Raw genomic sequence first — 21,455 nt, 5'->3', positions numbered from 1 at the left:
GTGAGGAGGCGGGCGCGGGGGGCTGCTTGAAAAAAATTAAATTACAATAAAATGTACCTTGCCGCCACTCCGTCCCGCGTCTTCTCTCCTGCTCGCCTGTATCCGACTCCAAGTCGGAACAGGAAGCAGACAGCCAGGCTCCCACCCCTAAGCCAATCACAATCCTTCAATGGAGTGTTGTGATTTGTCTGAGCGCCGTGACACGTCTCTCAGCCAGGGGCTGGAGGGGTGGGTATGTTCTCCATGCAGGCTGTAATGCAGCTTACATGGAGAATAGGGGAGTGCGCATGACTGTTTTGGGCGGAGTTAGTGGGCCGACCAAATAGTCATTGCACACAGGAGTGAGTCCTCTACCACTCCTCCCCTGCAGCTCCGCCCCACCCCCTCACGCACTTCCGCAGCAGGAGAAAAAAATGAAATGATAGTAACGTTCTGTTATTATCATTTTATTTTTTCCTATCTTTGCTGCTCCTGGCAGTGGTGCGACGCTCCTCCGCCTTAGCGGAGGAGCCGCCACTGAGAATGTCTTCTTCAGTCCCTGAGGTGATATGAAGCACGAGGCACATTCTGTGAACCCTGGGAACCCCCTGAAGACTACCAGGAATGAAAAGGTAATAGCACAGCCAAAACATGAGTGTAGAACTATTGACAAAACTTTTTTTAAATGTTTGTTTGTTTGGGACTGGCTTAAAGCTGCAGCAGGAATATAAAGCTATGAGAGTCCTCCTTACTGTCTGTACATTTATTGATTGATTAGCGACCTGTTCTTGTTGCTCAACACCCAAGCAAGGACAGCGTGCCCTTCCTCTAACTCCTCAGCAGCAAATTGGAGGATAAGAAGAGGTCCAAGTGTGGTACACGGGCCACCCTGCCTGGGGTCAAAGGATGTGTGATGTCACTTCCGCTAGCACTGGCATTTTCGTGAACTAATAGCCACCTGAGGCTGCCCAGCTGCCACGAAACACAATAATTCTTCCTCTTGCTGGCCAGGGCTCGCTAGAAAGCACATCAGAGAAAGACTTCTGGTAGAGATTGGTCCTGGAACTCGCTCCTGCTGTCCTACAAAGACTGAGACTGAGTGACAGGACAATAATTAAAATTGCTTGCACAGTGTATGAGAAATAAAATATTTCAATGTACTTTTTTATGGAAATCAATGGTTTGTGCCTCTGTGGGATATCACTGGCGTGGCCAGGGGATCACTTTCAACCCACGGCAGATCGATGTAGGTCTTCACTCCATCTGGTGAGCAATTATTTTTGAGTGTTACCTTTTTGGTTATTTCTGACACAACCCACTTTGCGTTCCACCTACTGTCTATTTTTACCCTCCCCTGCCTTCCCTCTCACCTCCATTGCCTAGAGCTCTAGTGGCAAGTGAGCAAACCTGTCAAACTTCTTCAATAACCTCAAAAAATTGCTGCAAATCTCCAGGGGGGAGGATGTCTTTGCTGTGAGCAAGAAATGAAAAATAGGTTCTGGTTTAAAAGCAAGGAAATTGTTTCCTTTGTGGATAAGGCTGTAGACCCGCTGCCCCGGTTATTAATATTGACGCGCTGCGCCGCTGCGCTTTCTCCTCAGAGCCGCCTTTTTCTGGCACACAGTATTTCATTTACTTTATCTGGGGACTCCAGGACAGGAGACTTAAGCTGAGCTACCATGATAGGACTTTGAAGAACCGGGAAGAAATGTTCCCGTTGGCCTTTTTTTGTATTGTTGCTCCGGCTGTGAAACTGAATCCATGTTGGTAATCAATTTTCTCTGAACAATTTATAAGCTGTGTGAAAGTGCCAATTTTAACGTGAAAAGTCACATGCAGGCATCTTTGCAAGCTATTAACATTCCGAGAAGTATCAGAAATATGCAAGAGAAGGAATATTCATTTGTGAGGCTGGAAGCAAGTGGGCGAAGGGACAGGAGAAGCCTGGACTCCCCACGTTCTGTCAATCAAGTGACATGGGGCCTGAGTTAGGGTTTGATGAATGGAGTAAAGGCAGGCTGGGTGGTGGAGGGCTTTATATCTGCCACCCTGTCTTTCTTCTGGCTGCGAAATTCAGAGATGTCTGCCGGCCCCACAGACATCTTCATGCAGACAGACATAACCACTTTATTCGATTAATTAAAATCATAAAAGTGTAAAATTGCGAGGGGCCCTAGGCCCGCATGTTGCAGAGCAGCAATAATGTGGGCACGGACACCAGTTAGGGGTAGTGGGAATGGCCATGAGCACGTGCGCTCGGCCCCTTTTATTGGCAGCGTCATGTGACACCATGACGTCTGTGGTGGGTGGGTGTAAAGTATGATACAACACTCCTGAACACTAGAACGTGTCCATGGTAGGACACTACATCCCTCCCATTTTTTAATCGCAAAAACCCACATACAGAAATCAACCTGTGGGAAAAACAAACTGTATCAGGATGCAGTAAAGTGTTCAACTTCCGCTAAGTCCTTTTATCCGCCGCTGCTTGGAATCACAGATGATGTTCAATCTGATGCGGGGAACATCAGTTCACAGTGGCACCGGTTTGGGGTGCTCGATGGAACCAGTCTATTGACGGCTCTGAGACAAAATTGTCCTCACAGTCCTTCTTTTGCTAACTTCCATGGCGACGGGTGCAGTTAGAGTTCTTGTCATTCGCCGGGGAATGATGCACGATTTCCGGTCTCGGCCTTAGCTTCACTTGTAGTCTGTGTCCTACTTGGCAAAAGGCAGATCCGTTGCAAGGCATCCCTCTCACCAGGATGACCCCTCTCGTCGGTGTTCCCCTGCCACGGGATATCCTTGAGGTCCTCTTTCTCGGATTTGCGCTGGGCTGGATGTGCCACATCAGTTGTTCCTACGCCGCCGTCAGTGGGGGTATGGAAGAGACGATGTGCCTCACCTCAGGTTCCGCAGCCTCGTCCCAAGGTAGCTGTTGGTTTCTGTCTTTGCTTGCGATGTCTTCGCCCTCCCCGGACCTTTTCGGATGGGCGTCGGAGGACCGTCTCTCGTCGCGGGGACTTGCGTCCCGGAGGCCTCTGCCCCTGAGTCACCACAGCTGGCATTTGTCCAGTGTCCGTGTGACCCCAAAGGTGGATGTCACAAACGGTCTCGCTTGCTCCTCTCCGCAGATCCTGGGTGTGCGGAAACATCGTCTATCAGCTGGTCTTCCTTGCCACTGGTGTTCTTCCGGCCTCGTGTTTCTCGCACCGTTGTCCTGGCACTTGTCGCCTTCCTTCTCTTCGGGAAAGTGAGTGGTCTTCCTGCACTCCTCTCTCTTTCCTTAGTTGGTTCACTGTGGGGACGTTGCTTCGCACTGACTTCTCCTTCCACTCTTAACTGTGGCAACAGGCCACATGGATATACTTCCTTCCTTTTCGCGGTGGCAGACGTGCCACTCAGATCTCTCCTTTTCTTCCTTCCTTTTCACAGTGGCAGATGTGCCACTCAGATCTCTCCTTTTCTTCCTTCCTTTTCACGGTGGCAGATGTGCCACTCAGATCTCTCCTTTTCTTCCTTCCTTTTCACGGTGGCAGATGTGCCACTCAGATCTCTTCTTTTCTTCCTTCCTTTTCGCAGTGGCAGACGTGCCACTCGGATCTCTCCTTTTCTACCTCCTGCATCACGACATCACTTGGACCGATCTTGTGTCTTCTCTCCTGACCTGGGTCCTCCATGCAGTGCGCGCACTCTGCATGTGTACCCCTGGTCTTGTCCCCGTCGGGGACACTTTCTCCTTCTTCCTCAGCAGCCAGAGTTGGTGTCGCGAACTTTCTTTTCTTGATGCTTGTTGGTGACGTTCGTGGGTCCACGTCCGTAGACCTTTTCATGGTTGAACGTCCTGGACCGTTTGGCGGTCCACTTCTGCCGATGCCTGGCAGGTTGCCTTCGGTCGTCCTGTCGGACTTTGCGCTACGACAGTTTTGGGGACCCGTCGTGGGTCAGCACTTGATGGGCGATCATGCTGCGGATCGGCTCCTGGGAGGCGCCACGTCGTGTGGTCGTCCGCGATAATTGTTCTGCGCGATGGCGCTGCCTGCGCTCTTCTTTCTGCTTGCGGTGGCTGTGCGTCGCCACGTGGTGCGTTGTTTGCGCACTTACTGTTCAAGGTTCTTGGACGCCTGTTGCGTGACGTTGGGTATTTGCTGCTTTGGCTGTCGTCAGGTACTTGCTGCTTTGGACCGTTGGCGGGAGTAGTGGATGCTGTGGTGAGCGCCTGTGGCCACAAGGCGTCGCTGCTCTCTCCGTCCTTTGATCGCGGCAGTCTTTTCCCTGGACGTTCTTCCAGTGCTTGGCAGTCGTTTCCTCCAGACGTCAGTGCTTGGATGTTAAGTGAGGCGTTCGCGCCTCTTCCCACGTCGCGCTGGAAGTGGCAGCTGCCGACTCCTTGCTGGTGTGTGTTACCTGCGCTGTTGCGCACTTACTTGCTGCGGGAGTTTAGATGCTTTCCCTGGGGGCGCTGCTCAGTCTGTTGCCCCTTGCTGCTGCTGAGTGATCTTGTGTTGTGCACTGCTTGTTGTTTTTGTTTTTCTTATTGATGCAGGTGCGCTTTTGCTTTTGGCCACTGGGTGGCAGTGTTGCTGGATCTAGTAGTAGCCTGTCTTGTGTCTCTTGTCTTCCCCTGACGTGCACTCTACTGTCTCTCTCTCAGTGCACAGGGGGCTGGAGCTGCTGCTGTGAATCGGCCTCCAGGGACTGGACGCCAGGGGCTGGAGATGCTGCTGTTCACCTGGCCTTATGCTGCCTTCCAGGTGAGTCCCTTCCCAGTTGTGGTTTGTTTGCGCAGGGAGGGGGGTGGGAGGCGTTCGGTGTCCTGCTGGGTAGGTGATGTGCAGGGAAAACGGCTCAGTGTCTTGCCCAGTTTGAGGTTTGAGCTTAACTTTGGCGGCACTGGCCGCTTACAGGCACTTTGCTCCTCACATGGAGCCCACGAGGTGGATGCACCTTAGTTCCCAGTGGCGCTGGCCGCATGCAGGCGCTTCATGCTCTTCTGCTTTCCCCTCCCGGCCCGCGGTAGCCTCGGCAGTCCTCAAGCGGGTGGGGGGGTTTGATGCTTCCCTCAGGCGGGGGAGCGCGTCGCTCCTGTCACTCTTCCCTGGGCGGGAGCGCTCGAGGCAGGCCGCGGGTAGGCTCCGCCGGCCCTGCTGTTTTAAACGCTGATGAGGCTCCACTCTCCGGTCTCCCGCCGCAGCAGCTTCACTTTGCACACGCTGCGCAGCGGAGACCTGCCATGGACTTCGCAGGCCGCGGGTAGGCTCCGCTGGTTCTGCAGTGTGTGTCCTTGTCGGGGGTGTTACCGGCGGGCCGCGGGTGGGCTCCGCTGGCCTGCGGAAGGTCCAGACCACATTGCGAGGGGGGTCGGGAGGCGGTTAGCTACTCCGCTCCCTCCCCCTCATTGTTTATGGTTGTGGCGGGTCCGGCCGCACTTCCCCACGCCGTCTTTAGTCTCTGTGCCCCACCGCTTCTAGGCACACATGCGGCAGGGGCAGGGGACGACTCGGGCAGGCCGCGGGTGAGCTCCGCTGGTCCTGCTGATAATTGGGCATGTTAGTGTCTATAGCGGGTGGGCTCCGCTTGGGTGCACAGTCTTCTGGGAGTCACTTCCCGCTCCCGGGCTCACCTTCGGCCGGCGGGCCAGATGCTCTGTCGCGGTCGTGGCGGGTGGGCTCCGCCCGGCCCGTGCACCTCTCCGGTGGGGTTTTCAGCCTCGCGGCCGTCGCAGGTGGGCACTGGGCGGTCCGCTCTTCCGTGGTGGCACTCGTTGGTGGCGGTCGACGCGGGTGGGCTCCGGTCGGCTTGCTGTGGGGCTCCCGGTCGCTGCGGGGCTCCGACGTGCCCACCGGCTTCTCGGCGCGTTGCGCCTCGCTGCAGGGGATGCCCTTCAGGCGGGCAGCTCTCTTCCCCTTTTCTTGTGGTTGAGCTGTTGGTAGTGGCACGCATGGGCTGCACTACCGGCCTCGTCGCCAGTGTAAAATTGCGAGGGGCCCTAGGCCCGCATGTTGTAGTGCAGCAATAATGTGGGCACGGACACCAGTTAGGGGTAGTGGGAATGGCCACGAGCACGTGCGCTCGGCCCCTTTTATTGGCAGCGTCATGTGACACCATGACGTCTGTGGTGGGTGGGTGTAAAGTATGATACAACACTCCTGAACACTAGAACGTGTCCATGCTAGGACACTACAAAAAGTACAATACAAAAAATCCATAAAACCAATTCATATTATCAAACAATACAAATGAGCAATGATAAAATTAAAGAGTAAAAAGCGTCAGCAGCAAATGTACAATTCATCAAAGCTAATCAAAAAGTTTGATAAAATTACATAAAAATATAGAATTTGGAATTTCCTACAACATGTAGCATAGGGAGTCTCTTTTCCCTAAGGGGAACCGCAGCAATTAAAAAATTAGCAATGTTAAAAATGTCCCAAGTGTTATTCAGCATCTGGAGATAAAGCAATGCAGGTCTAACCTGTAGGAAGCCCCTATCCCTCAAAAGGGGGACCAAGAACCTCCTACGAATATCACTATAATACTTGCAGAACATCATGAAAATACTCGCAGAACATCTTTATGCATTGGCTGGACTCACGGCGCCTCCTGTCAAAGTTGGGAAAGGTAGAAAGATGGCACTGTCAAACATGACAGGAGTTTCTTTTTGGACAAAAAAGGTGCCTCCTCACCGTGGGAGTTTTCTCCCTGGTGTGGGTAGATATTTTTTCCCTGTCCCTCACCAACAGTAAACCTGGCAGTGAGGGACAGGAAACAAAACACATAAAGCTGTCCCTAAATAGGGTGGGCAGTTTCATGTGCTTCCTCCGATGCCCCTATTCTGCCAGGCGCTTGGAGGTGGGTTTACGCCAGCGGAGTACTCAGTCGGGATAAACCTGGCTGATTCAAAATCAGGCGGATGGACTGAGTTTGCTGGAGAAGGTACTTTGACACCTTTTCGACGGATTACCCTCTCCACCAAACTCAAAATCGGGTCCCTAGTGTGCAAGCATAGGAGAGAATGTGTTTTACTGAGTTCAGAAATCCATACAGCCGGTTGCCCAGGATCACACTGAGAAATTTGCAAGAGCAGAGAGTGCCAACTTGGTACCTCACTCCTGAGTATTCTGCCTGCTCTCCGTACCCAACCTATGTGATCTCTGGTGAGTATTCAGTTCTTTCAGTGCTTTCCTAGCTTGTTTGATCACTTTTCAGCTCTGCCACAAAGCTGGTCCAGTCTAACACAGTGCTTTAAGTCTTGGTTATTGTGCATGGTTTTCCAGCAAGTTGAGTGGTTTGTTTTTGTTCCATGCTGTGATACTTATAAAAATATTTTTGCAGGGTTCAGCGATGATTTCTGGGCTCTTCTTGGCTCTCCCCATTAACATTCTGGCTTGCCCGCTTCCAGTCAATCCTGTTAGAAATGTTTGTGGGGTCCTTGTCAGCTTGCTTCTAAGCACAGAAAAAGAGTCCTGCAGGGAAAGAGAAAACACAGCAGGTCCAGCAAATGGTGCCATTGGTGGTATGCCTGGGTTCAGCCACTGCAATTCTGAACAAGCAGGCGTGGTTTTCTAGCTAAAGGTTCATTTTCTTGCAGGATCGCGGGGCCTTTAGGAACTGTGGCGCCCGAGGCATAATGCCCCTTCTGCCTCCACTTGTTGCAGAGGCTGCTCCCAAAGGGGACTCGAGAGCCGGTGCCATAACTAGAGCGGGGCCCCCAGACACAACTAGTAAGGACCAGTTAGGACCAGTTTTTGGGCGCGCAAAGCGAAATGCCCCCCACCCTGCGGTGCCCACCGAAGAGGCGCTGGCCAATGGAGGCCGAGGCGGGATGCGAACCACCCAATGGGCATGGTGCCCACCTGGTCTAGAGGACGAAAGGGGGGCATATAAGCACTGCTCCCCCAGGAAAGCTCCTATCTTATCGGAGCGGGGGAGCAGCACTGGCGTTGGAGCCCAAATTTTTGTCCCACCCACCCGCACCTAAGGAGTAGCAATGTCGCAGGGCTGAGGAAAAGCACAGCGTGACGAAGAACTACGCTGATATCGGTTGGTAGGGAGGCACACCGGAGGGCGGTGTGCCAGAATAGGTCCACTCACCTTCAGATGCCTCACGGCTGGGTGAGTCGGACTAAGGACAGGTGTGTAGGACCACTCACTCTGGGATGCCTCACGGCTGGGAAGTTGGCCCACCAAAGATGGGGGGGGGGTAGCAAACGGAGAAGGCGCTCGCAACCCAGCCCCCGCCGGAAAGCAGGGCACAACAAGAATCGGACAAGGTAGCGAGGGGGCCTAACTCCGGGGCAGAAGCTACTCCCTCCCGCGCAAAGTGAGCGCAAAAAACCAACCTACCAAAGAAAACGACCCAGTAGGGCCACGAGATAATAACAAGGAAGTTTTGTCAGGACATAACATGCAAAATATGCAAAGTATATACATGTTTCCTTGTATTCCTAATAAACTGCGGCCAACAAATGACCACCACAAGACGAACGTGTACGTTGGCTTTTATTGTCCCGATAAGGAATACTGTATGGGCAAATGTGGTATACATGTGGGAGTGGGGCAGAGTGCGGGGGTTATGACAGTCCTGCCTCTACTGCACAATGCGCATTGGTCACTTCAGGAAATTCCTCATTGTTTTATCTTCTGACTACCTTTTTTTACGTGGCCATGAGCATGTTTGGTAAACTTCTCCCTTTTCTCCACCCATACCGTACATTATGTACTTTTTATTGTCTCTTTCCCAATCTTTCTGGAGCACATCCGGACCATGCAGGTGTAAGTTATGTGCAGAATAGTGTGGGGAAATCCCCGAACCACATTTGTGAAGCTCCCCTGAGAAACCTTTGGTGTTTTTTAAGTGCAGTACTGCGTGGATGTAGTGTATCTTCCACAATACATACGTAGAATACAGCTGTGCATGCGTAGAATGTAAACTACGTTTATTATGCACAGCGTGCATCACACTTTTCGAGGCTTCAATCTGCCGAAGTGTGTAAAAACCTTGTGGATTGTCCTCATAATGCTTTTCTCAAACTGTGGAGCGATTCCTTCTGGACCTTTGGAACACACAGATCGGTCTCCAATACTATTGGACTGCACTCCAGACTCCTCACTGCAGCCGTGGCTAGCTGAGAATTCAGAAAACAGAACTCCTTGGGCCAGCCAGCAGCCCAGCTCTGCTAGCCAAAGTTGTGGAATCCACAAAAGGTGTCAAAGATGCAGATGAGAAAGTCCCACGCAGGCTTTTACATTCATGATGAGCCACTCTTACATTTCCGAGTTTTGATGCCAGCTATAGATGCATTGTCCCGAAACACGGCCATCTTTCACACTCTGGAGGCCTCTGGGCTTCTGTCTCCTATCAGACAGTAGGGATAATAAAAACCATCGTTTTCTAAGGACTCTGCAAAGTTTTTTGACTCCTATTGCCAGACTGGTCATTGAGGACCATGGAAAGCTGAAAGGGCCTCGGGACAGTAAGCTGCTTTCAGGGACACCCAGAGGACAAAGCATCCAGTTTACAGGCACTTACATAGCTTGCTGCCGCTGATAAATAATTTGCCTGCCTGCTGTTCAAGACCCTGAAGTGTTGAAATATTTTATGAGTTTTTCTTCAGAACTACCTGTAAAACCAGTGACTTTTTAAATCAATATGTTTTGGAAATTGTGCCGTAAAATAAATGGGTTGGCCCTATATTAAAAACCAAGGGCTTGCATGCTACACCTTTTTTTTTGTTTTGGTGCAATGTGTGTGTTAAGAAGAATACTCCACACAGGTTGAGAAGTGAAGAGGAGTTTAATAGAACCGGATTCTTCAGTGCCAACTACTGGAGTGTGCTCCCCAACATTCCAAGGCGAGCTTCACTCCAACATTCTACAGGAGGGAGAGACCAAGTAAGGGGAAAGGGCAGGGAGGGGGGAAAAGGGCATACCATGTTATAACACACCTCCCTCTGTAACACAACACAAAGAGTAAGTGCCAAGAGGCGGTAAAATGACAGCCTAACTAAAAACCAAAAGAAATACAATTGAGAGATGGGTCCAATACATGCAATAAAATACAGCCCATTGAAATTGGATATAAACACAGCAGGCAAAAACACATGTAGGAGGAACAGCGGTGGAAGCACAGAAATATATACTTTACATGCTGTAGTCAGCTTGCCAAGCCGGACACCTACGTTGACGTGCAACTCTTCCTATACTTGAATCACCCCCCACTTCGCCAGAGTCATCATTTCTAGTGGATTTGGAGACATGAACATTAATGCAACGAGCCAATCTATCCATGCTCCATAGATTGCCATCTTCTAACAAAACAGAGTTTTTGTTTACCTTCCTTATTCTACGGGGTCTAGAAAAAACAGAATGTTTAGACTTCACTAGAGTGGGTTTCTTGACCACCACCCAATCCCCGACCATCCACTCTCTGTCGATCGATTAGAACGAACATGAATTTTTTAGAAAGATTTAACAGATTCAAAGGGCCAATAATGCCCATCCCTAGTTTATCCCAAGGTTTGGTAGGCACGGTGACAGGAACCAAAGGAGCTTTTCGGACATTCTTAGACTTGTCACTAGTTCCACACTCAATGCAATTTTTTACAAGTTCTTCAATTTGTGTGTCCATTTTTGGAAACCAATAGCTTTGACGAATTTTACTTTTCGTCAGACTTCGAGCCGGGTGACCTTCATGCCCTATCGGTATGATGTGACCTCTCATTCCAGACGGAGGGACTATCTTGTTACTCCTCCAGACCAGGTCTTCCACTACGGATAATTCATCCTTCACGCACCAGAACTATTGGAGATCCTCTGGCACCTCCTCTTTTTTCTCTGGCCAGCCCTTTGAAATCATTTCTTTCAATTTGCGCAACACATCATCTTCCTGAAGTGACTTCTCCCACTCTTTTTTTTTTATGGCTGGGACATCGACAGCAAGGATGGTTTCCTCTACTTGGATCTCTTCTGGTTCATTTTCCAATACTGACATACGCGAAAGGCAGTCCGCCAAGGAATTTTTTGAGCCAGGGACATGTACAATGGAATAGTTGAACCCTTGCAGTCCTAGAACCCACTTGGAGATGCGTGGAGTGGTATTTTCTAACAGTTTGGTAGCAAATAGCGGGATCAAAGGTCTGTGATCCGTCCTTAAGCAGAACGGAATTCCCCACAAAAAGTACTTAAAATGGTGAATAGCCCAGTAACACGCTAGTGCCTCTTTCTCGATGGTGGAATAATTTGCTTCCGCAGTCTTCAAGGTTCTTGAAGCAAAGGCTATCACTCTTTCTTCGCCATTTACCACCTGAGTCAAAGAAGCTCCCAACCCTTTATTACTAGCATCAGTTGAGAGTGTGGACTTTGCATTAGGATCAAAAGTGTGCAGAATTGGAGCAACCACAATGGCTTCTTTGATGTGTTGAAATGCTTGTTGTTGTTCAGTGCCCCATTCAAATTTGGTTCCTTGTTTGAGTACCTCTCTGAGTGGTTGTACTTGGTCGGCAAAGTTCTTTACAAACTTCGACATATACTCAACCAGGCCCAGAAAGGATTTCAATTCATCTTTATTTACCGGAGCAGGAGCAAATTTGACTGCGTCCACCAAACTGGCCTTGGGTTTGATACCTTCGCTAGAAATAGTGTGCCCCAGATACACCACCGACTCCACCCCAACCTTACATTTTTCTTTCTGGGTCGTGACTCCCGCTTTGCTGAGCTTAGACAGAACCGCCTCCAAAACTTTGTTGTGCTCACTTTCAGATGCTCCATAGAGTAAGATATCATCCTGGAAGCAGACAACTTTTTCAAGGCCTTGCAGAATATTTTGCATTATGCGCTGGAAAACAGAAGCCGCAGAAGCAAGTCCAAATGGTAACCTTGAGAACTGATGCGCACCAAAAGGGGTTATGAAGGACGTGAGGTGCTTTGAATCTGGGTGAAGGATGACCTGGTGGTAGGCCGAGGACAGATCTAGAACAGTGAAATACTTTGCTCCTTGAATTCCCATCAGCATTTCATTAATGTTGGGAAGGGGGTGTCTGTCCACCCAGATGTTGGCATTCAAATCCCTGAGGTCAACACAGAGGCGGATGCCCTTCCCCCCCCCCTTTTGCCGCTACCACAATGGGGGCCAACCACTCTGAGCTTTCAATACACTCTATTATTCTGTTTTCTTCCAGTCTGTTCAATTCTTCCTGAAGGGGTTCTCTTAGCAACAAAGGGACAGACCTTGCTTTGTGTACAACTGGTTTTGAATTAGATTTAAGTTTGATCTTGTGGAGGAACCCTTTAAGCTGCCCTAACTTGTCTGTAAATACCTCCGGAAATTTCTCACAAACCTCCTTCCCAACAGTAGGCCTATCAATCAGCAACACCTGTTCAGGAGCATTCGGGTCTAATTTGATACCCAGGTCTTTTTGGTGTTTCCACCCTAGCAAATTAGATCCATTTTTTGTGATATACACTTTACCCAATGTTGACCTACCTTTAAAGTCAATCTGCATTAACAACATTCCAACCAAGGGAATAGGATCGCAATTGTATCCCCCGGTTTAATATCAGGAGGCAAAAGATTATACTCTTTATGGCCTGCATTTTCTTTAAATGCAGACTCATTTATAAGAGTGTAAGGCGAACATGAATCTGCAAAGACTTCATACGCAACATTGTCCAGTAATATTTCACATTCAGGATATGCATTCACATTCTGTTCACCAATGTTCAGCACTTGAAAAATTATGTCCCCTTGCAACGGTTGGTCCAACTCTTGGACCACCATATGAATAGTACTTTTCTTTTCGTGGCATACCCTTGAAAAATTGCCCCTTTTCTTGCAATTACTGCAAGTGACTCCCCTCGCTGGACACTTTACATCGTTAGCTAGATGATTTGGGTTACCACATCTATAGCACTTTGGCTTGTTGGGCTGAGCACTGTTTTTATTCACCTCAGGTTGGTTAGACTTATTTTTACCATCTCTCTGAACTACTTTGTTCACACCATTATCATTAACTTGTTTAACCTCACTAGCCTCCTTCATTTCATTCATACAGTAGCTTGTGTGCTCAATGCTAATGGCAATATCAATAGCTCTTTGTAAATCAGGGGCTTCTGCTAAGAGCCTCTTCTTTTCACATGTGCACCTAACTAATTGGTCCCTGATTAAGGACTCAGTAAGTAGACCAAAATCACACGTGGCTGCCAAACCCCTCAACACAGCAATATAATTCTTCAATTTCTCATTTTTTCCTTGAGCCCGCAAGAAAAATTTATGACGCTAAAGAACTATATTAATCCTGTCCCCAAACTGTTCTGCCAATTTTTTAACGGTAGCCTCATACACATCAGGTTTAACCCCGCCATCTCCACCCACATTGACGTTAGCACCGTCAACAGCTACTTCAGGTAAGTCTTCAAACACATCCCTTCCATATTTTCCCAAATTATGCAGTAAAATGTGTTGCTTCCTTAAAGATGAAAATCTATTTCCTCCTATAGCAATCAAATATGATTCAAACAAATTAAACCATTTTTTCCAGGGAATAATAGGATCACCTGCTTCATCCAAAAATAGTGGTGGCTGAGACATATTTAAGGCTGTCATGTTAACAGCTAGAGAGAGAAGAAGAGAAGAAAAAATAGAGAGAGAGAGTGGGGAACCAGAATGAGAAGGAATGAACACCCAGAGTGGGTAGAAATTGAAAGAGGAAGGAAAAAAACCGTCACAATAGCTTAACACTTTAGGATACACAAAATATTTTCAACATGCCTAGGTAATAGAATAGAATGGCAGTGCTGTGCCAATCAGCGAAGAAAACGCCAGGTGGCTCCTAGGGGTAAACAATAGTAAGCAAATCTATACTGACATGGTGGTACCAAAAGAATACAGATAGCGCTATATAGATGTTGTATATTACATTTCTTGTGCAAAACACACCTGAGTTATAAAGGAGACCGCACAATACCAGTTATTACCACCCAAAACTCATTAGAAGAACAATTCAAATGCACATTTGATACGGAAAAAGAACATGTGCACACCACTCTCCTTGCAGGACAATGTCCGTTAGGTGAAAACTCCAGCAGATGCTGACCGGCTAAAAAGATGACACACCTATATAAAGAAAGGTCAGTCACAGTCTCACTTGACAGCAAAACGGAAACACGCTGTGAAATGTCGAGCGCTTTGTTCCAGAAGCAATTTACAGTTCCCTTGACAGGAGTGAAAACGAATTTCAGTCATGCAACATTCCTTGCCAACAGGATAGCCCCACAGACCAAAAAGATAAATGAGAGGGGCTTTCTACACGACGTCTCCTACCTCACATTTGCCCATCAACAGTAGGAGCATGAAGATTACTTTTATTGCCGAAACAAACCAGGGGATTCCGAGTTGTCACCACTGATCAGGTCGGGACAAGTGGGCACCCGTGCCCAACCCGTTACGTTTACCTCAGGGTGGTTCACCAATGAGGAAATGACACACGAAGGAATTAATTACAAAAAGGGGGTGGTGATGGACAGAGTATCTGAGTTAATCAGAACACTCCTACCCAGTCAACAGATCAGGGCTTGATCCATCACCGTTTTTTAGCTCACTGCACCATCCCAGTTCAGAACCTGGCTGTTGGACTTGGGCCTTAGGGCAGGTTCACCCCTAATCTTTTTGCTTTTATTTGTGACCCAGTGTTAGTGATTTTTGGGTCTTGGCGCACTTTTTCCCTGTGTCCCATAGTAAAGGGCGTGCGTGTAGTATGGCTGGCCTGCCCTCCCATAGGAATGCATGGAGAATGTGTGTGTCCATGTTAGTTCCTGATGTATGGGGAGTGCAGGCTCGAGTTTAGTATGTATGAACTCGTGAGAATGAGTGCTGCGCAATGGTATGTGCGGCTTGTATGTGTCTAGAAGGGAAGTGCTACTTCTGGACATTGATGTATGTGTGCAGTGAGGATACTGGAGCGTGATTGGCTGGAGCTGGCTGGCTTGCCAGGCTCCAGGAAGTCTGGATGGGTCTGCCCGGTGGTGAGTGTGAGATCAGCATGAGTGATGTGTGGGAGGAGTGCACCTGGGTCCTGGGTGGGCTGGGTTTTCCCCACACAATGCTGGCTCCGCCCCCCTGTGGTTTGTCTAATGACCCAAGCCTCCCCAGTGAAGAAAAGGGGTGGTTGGGCCATCAAGGGTACTCCCGAGCCAGCTGCAACTGGTTTCCCCCCACCCTGCACCCTGAAGACAAAGGATTTCGCTGTTTAAAAATGGGGCTGTGTCCCCACAGAAATTGTTCTCTTCTAGGATCATTGCCAGAGGGGGCTTTGCTGCTGCTAGGGCCAGGAGGACCGCCACTTGGCTTGTCTCCCTGCCTGGAGACCCAGTGTGCTGGCTCTGGCCCTGCCTTGCCCCTCTGCCTGCCTCCAGACCCTGCTGGAGCTTTGCTGTTGCCTGGGAGCACTTTATTTTCCTTTTAGCGCTGAGCGCGCTTCTCTTGGCGCTTGAGAGCGCTGTGCGTTGTCCCTGAGCGCTGGGGAGCGCTCGTGGTGCAGCCGGGGCCCACCAGGCATCTGCCCGTTTGGATTTGCCGTTTATTGATAGAGCGAGTGCCCACCTCGCATTGCCTTTTATTCAAAGGCCGGTGCCTACCCGGCATTGCCCCGTGGGGTTTTGTTGTTTACGAGCCGGTGCCCACCCGGCATTGCCCCGAGGTCACCGCCGCAGCCCAGGAGCGTTGAAATCCGTTGCCGGGCCGCTGCCTATTGCAACCCGGAAGTCCCGCCTCCTGACCTCCAGGGCCGCGCTGCCATTGGCGGCCCCAGAGGAAGCCAGGCGGATTGCCGAGGGACGGAGCCAGGCGGGAGACAGGAAGCCGCCTGCCGCGTCCTGCTAAAGCTCCCCGAGGGGAGAGGAGCCCCGAGCCGCCCAGCGACACAGCCGGTGAGTGAGGCGGGAGAGTAAAGGAAGGGAGGAGGGCGTCGGGGCACGTTATCGGTGCCCGCCCCTCCCCTTCTGTGTGCGGGCTGAGCGAGGCCCTAGCTGTGTTCGAGCCCAGAGAGGCTCCGTGGCATTCGTGTGAGCCCCGAGGCTCTGAGGGGCATATTTTGTTTATTGAGCCACGAGAAGGCTCCCGCCTAAGCCCATAGGTGATTTACGAGCCAGAGAAGCTCGTGGGGGCACAGTTGTTCTTCGAGCCCAGCGAGGCTCATCGCCCACATTGATTGCGAGCCCACAGGAGGCTCTGGGGACATTTTATTGATTTAGAGCATTGAAGCTCTTGAGCCCACATTTGTTTTGCGAGCCAGAGAGGCTCTAGGGGGACACAGCCAGCTAGTTGGTTGTAGCCCCGAGGCTCCCACGCTGTGTCTCCCCACCTTTGTTCTTGAGCCCACGTGGCTCCAACGTTTGCCTACCCGCTATTTACAACTGTCCAGCACTTAGTGGACAGTTGCTACGTTTAGGCTTTGTGTGCTGTGCTGCCTGCGCAGCCTCCCCTGACATTGAGACTCAGGGCATTCCAGCCCTTTCGAGGCCAGTTGGCCTGGGGGACAGTTCTAGTGTTGTGCCATGTGCACCCTGCGCAATTTATGATTCACGTGCTAATTTGATTTCTGCGCAAATGTTCTACCTGCACCTCTGAATGTGTTTTAATGTTTCATGTGCAATTGTTGGTTTTATCACCTTTGCTAAAAGTGACCTGCTTAGGTAATTCTTTGTTTTTATCCCCTTTGCTAAAAGTGACCTGCTTAGAGGATTGTTTGTGTCATTACCTTTGCTAAAAGTGACCTGCTTAGGTAATGCCTTGTGCTTTTATTTCCCTTTGCTAAAAGTGACCTGCTTAGAGGAATGTTGATGTTTTATTGCCTTTGCTAAATGTTACTTGCCTAGGTGATTATTTGCCTAGGTGATACTGGTGGGTAGTGACTCTGAAAGTGCCATAGGCTCTGCTAACCAGGACCAAGTTCAGTGCTCTGTCCTTAAGAGGTACATGGTAATTGGCGTAATTATTATTGGCTAAGACCACCTACCTGTAAGTCTCCTGTATATGGTAGGGCATTTATATTTAGACACTCCAGTGGACCTAATGTGTGTGCCGCTGTGATGCCTGGACTCCTTTTAAAGCCATCCCTGCCTTGCAGGCTGTTTTTAAATTAAAATGTCAAAATTCGACTTTGGCAATAAAAGCTCTTCCAAATACTAAAATTACCTTTTCATTACATATAAGTTACCCCTAAGGTCTGCCCCAGGTGTCCCAAGGGTTGGGTGCCTTATTATAAAAAGCAGGGACCTTATAAAATATGTTGAATATGCCCTGGTGGGGCAACCACAGCCAAAGTTGCTTCTCCCCATTGTAGGGGTGCAAGCTCCACCGGCTGACATGGGAAAGCTTTATTAAACTTTAATAAAGTCTAACGTTTGATTGGAAGTAGCTAGCAGCGTAATGCAAAGTATTAAAACAATAGTTACAATAATTCAAACAACTTGCCACAGCCGTATTTATTATAACTGTTGCAGGAAAGTAGTTTCAGAATTTACTATCTTGACTTTACCTAAAACAGCCCTGCAGCAGCCTCTTCTGATTGGCCAGCCTCTGACAGCCTGAGCCAAGCTACTTCATGAGTAGGTGTGTTTGGGCCTGGAGCTGAAATATTTTAGCCATTTGGTTGGAGAAGATTTGCTTCCTGGAGAAGCTAGGGACAGGAAGGGGCTGGGGAGATCGACTGAACCTCAAAGGTAGAAGCCCAAATGACCCAGGATCCAGGCCTGGCCCCACTTACTTGGTCCTCAGCCAGACGGGAGCCCCTCTAATTAGAATAAAAGAGAGGCTGGAAGGGGAGTGTAGGTAAAAGTTAGCAACACCTGTGGGTTGGGTTATCGGATCTGCACTACAAGGAAAGAATTTCCCCCTTTAGATTTTTGGGAGAAATGTGTATTCGGGGGGCACGCGTATCCCACACATCCCAGGAAGTTGTCATGGCAGAGGGTGGCAACTTGAACTCCATTGGTTGGCGTGCCCCTCCTCGTGCCAGCCCAGAATGGGGAACACATATGGAAAATTTGCAGAAGCCCCTCAGATCCCTGCCTGAAACATCTGGAAAAGAAGAACTGCCCTGCTTGTTCCTTAGACTGCACCACAGAGGTCTGCACTCAGAAGGACTGACTGCACCTGCTGCACTTTAAAGGCTACACACAAGAAGGACTGAGTCTGTCTTAGAGAATAAGGAGGGAACTCCCTGAGCAGCAACAGGTAGAAAAGTGCTGAAAGAAGTAACCTACAACATCCACTGAAAGGACAACTCCAGCTGACCAGCTTCATCTGGATTTTCCTGGACTGACCAGGTGCAGTGTAAAAGTAAGAGTCCCCGAGCCCAAGGGGCAAACCAGAGCTTCTGAACATTTGGCTGGTGCTATTGGACCTTTCCTGACCCTAAAGGAACATTTCAGAAGAAGATCTGAAAGTTTGGAGCTTTTAGCTAAATTTTGTTAAAAGCTCCAGAAAAGACTGACATCTACAACAAGACTCAAACCGGCGACATTAAACCGTGATGCTGCCTGACCGCACTGGTTCTTCCCACTTAAAGCTCCAGGGCTCCTGTCTGTTGACAACAAAGACAAAGATCTCCAGGGCCCATGGTCTATGAGAAACCCAGAACTGAAGTTACACTTTCTGGCACTAGAAAGCTCCTTTGTTTAAAGTAAAAGTTAAAAATTCATATCTCCAGTTCTCTACATTGGATTTTTGCCATTTTGGTGTCAATTTAAAGATAACATATCCATACTAATACAATAAAGAGAGAGCCCAAACCTTTGAGGCGGGTAATCTCAGGAACCACAGCACCAATCACAACACCCAATAATGTGTTGGAAAGGGCAGTTGCAGCAGAAGGACATAGGCTATGCAGACGCCCACCATATACATTTAAAAGGTAAAAGAACGTGCCAGCAAAGTAGTCCCTTGTGGGCGTGTCTGCGTTGTGCTGTGGGCGTGTGCTGGGGTGTGACAAATGCTGGGGGCGTGTGGTACGTTCCGCCCTTCATGCCATGTATCATATCAGGTGCTGTGGGCGTGGGCGAGTGCGGGGGGCGGGATTACGGGGGAAAAAAAGCGAGCGTTGTGCCCAATATTTCATTGTTTTTCTTCCAGGTTCTGTACATTCCAGCTCCGGGTGTCCACCCTGCTCCCTTTAAATACCCCTGCACCCCATAATCATAACCCACCCTTACTCCTTAAAATACCCCAACACCCTTAAACACTAACCTATCTTAACCCTATAAATATACCCTGTACCCCAAAACCCAAACCTATCCCTAAACCCTAAAAATACCCCTGTACCCCCAAACCTAGCTCTGAACCCTATAAATACCCCTGTACCTCAAAACCCAAACCTACCCCTGAACCCTAAAAATACCCCTGTACCCCAAAACACAAACCTAGCCCTAACCCTAAAAATACCCCTGTACCCAAAACCCAAACCTACCCCTGGACCCTAAAATTCCCCTGTACCCCAAAACCCAAACCTAGCCCTGAACCCTTAAAATACCCCTGTACCCCAAAACCCAAACCTACCCCTGAACCCTAAAAATACCCCTGTACCTCAAAACCCAAACCTAGCCCTGAACCATAAAAATAACCCTGTACCCCAAAACTCAAACCTACCCCTGAACCCTAAAATACCCCTGTACCCCAAAACCCAAACCTAGCCCTGAACCCTAAAAATGCCCCTGTACCCCAAAACCCAAACCTAGCCCTGAACCCTTAAACTACCCCTGTACCCCAAAACCCAAACCTACCCCTGAACCCTAAAAATACCCCTGTACCTCAAAACCCAAACCTAGCCCTGAACCATAAAAATAACCCTGTACCCCAAAACTCAAACCTACCCCTGAACCCTAAAATACCCCTGTACCCCATAACCCAAAACTATATCTGAACCCGTAAAATACCCAAACACCCCAAAACATATACCTCAGTACCCCAAAACATATACCCCTATACCCATACTTACCTTATCCAAAAAAAATGCTTTTACCACGCATACATTTACAACAAAATTCGTTGTAAATGTATGCGTGGTAAAAGCATATAAAATGTAATGTCATGCGTTATAATGGCATTGCTGAGTCATGGTACTTTCGTAATGAAAGTATGCGGAAAGATGGGTGTTTACTCCCCGGTAAGTACATTGGTGGCACGGCGGCCCACATCTCCAGCAACATACTCATATTTTTTCACCACCGATTTGAAAAATGCACAGGTCTCTCTCATTGATGGCCAGCACCAACATACACTTTTAGGCACACCTCCCGCCACAAGTTCTAGAATTGAGAACTTTAGAGCTGGGGAGCTACGTTCGAATCTCGGGATCAGCTCAACATCCTGTGATTCCAGGCAAATCGCTTTGTCTCCCCGTGCCTAGCACAAATGAATGTGTTCTTCTGTAATGTAAATTGTGCTCATGCCATGTTGTCGAGTTTGTGCTATATAATATTGCAAGGAAAAATAAAGTAGGGAAACTCGAGTTCACACACTACTGAACGCGCACTCTTAAGTGCATCAACAGTGCACTGTGAATCGGAGCGTTTCACAGGCCTGTCACAGATAAGAAATGCTATCAAAATGAAATCCTACAAAACAATATACTATTGGCCGGCAGCAATTCATACCCGGACAACGTTGGGACGGGCTGCTAGTACTTTATATTTAGAAATTTATGGTGGATTTCTATTGTGTAGTGTCTTTTACTTATTTACTGTTTTGGGGGATATTAAATGCTTTACACACCTGTATCTTAAGCTAAGCTCGACTGCTCGTCTGCCAAGCTACCAAAGGTTGAGCGAAGAGTAATTTATTAAGACTTGACTGGACCTTATAGTGATTGCGGTATTATTACTAGCTGTAGATACCTACCTGCACCTACTACTAACCCAACTTCCTACACTGTGCAATCCAACCAGAAGCTTGTTGGCCCACGATTCAACTACCAAGTACATATAATGGGGAAACATCCTTTACAACACAACTTTTACCACGCAGTGCCTTTACGACGCAACTTTTACAACGCAAACCATTACAACGCATTGCGCTGGGGGGCGCTCTAGGATAGGGAATACGTTTAATTTACTATCCAACACCTTCCCTAGTGTCCACGGGGACTGGAGTTGGAATAGTAAATTAAACTATTCACTATCCAGCACCCCAAAGCGCTATGCGTTGTAAAGGTTTGTGTTGTAAAAACCGCGTTGTAAAGGCATGCGTGGTAAAAGCATGCGTTGTAATGTCATACATCCCATATATTGACACACTACCCACTAGATAGCCACTGCTGAGCTCAACCATGGCCTGACACTCCTGCTGAACTGCAGCAGCACCTGGGGGTGCGCATGGAGGGTTACTCTGCCTGCTGTGAGCTGTGCTTCTTGTCAATGCCACACTGTTGAGTTACATCTAAATTAGGGCTCAATTTAGAGTCTGGTGGACAGGGTACTCTGTT

Source organism: Lissotriton helveticus, chromosome 12, assembly GCF_964261635.1.
Source record: "Lissotriton helveticus chromosome 12, aLisHel1.1, whole genome shotgun sequence".
Lineage (NCBI taxonomy): Eukaryota > Metazoa > Chordata > Amphibia > Caudata > Salamandridae > Lissotriton > Lissotriton helveticus.
The sequence above is the reverse complement of the archived record's forward strand: the minus strand, read 5'-3'. Positions refer to the sequence as shown.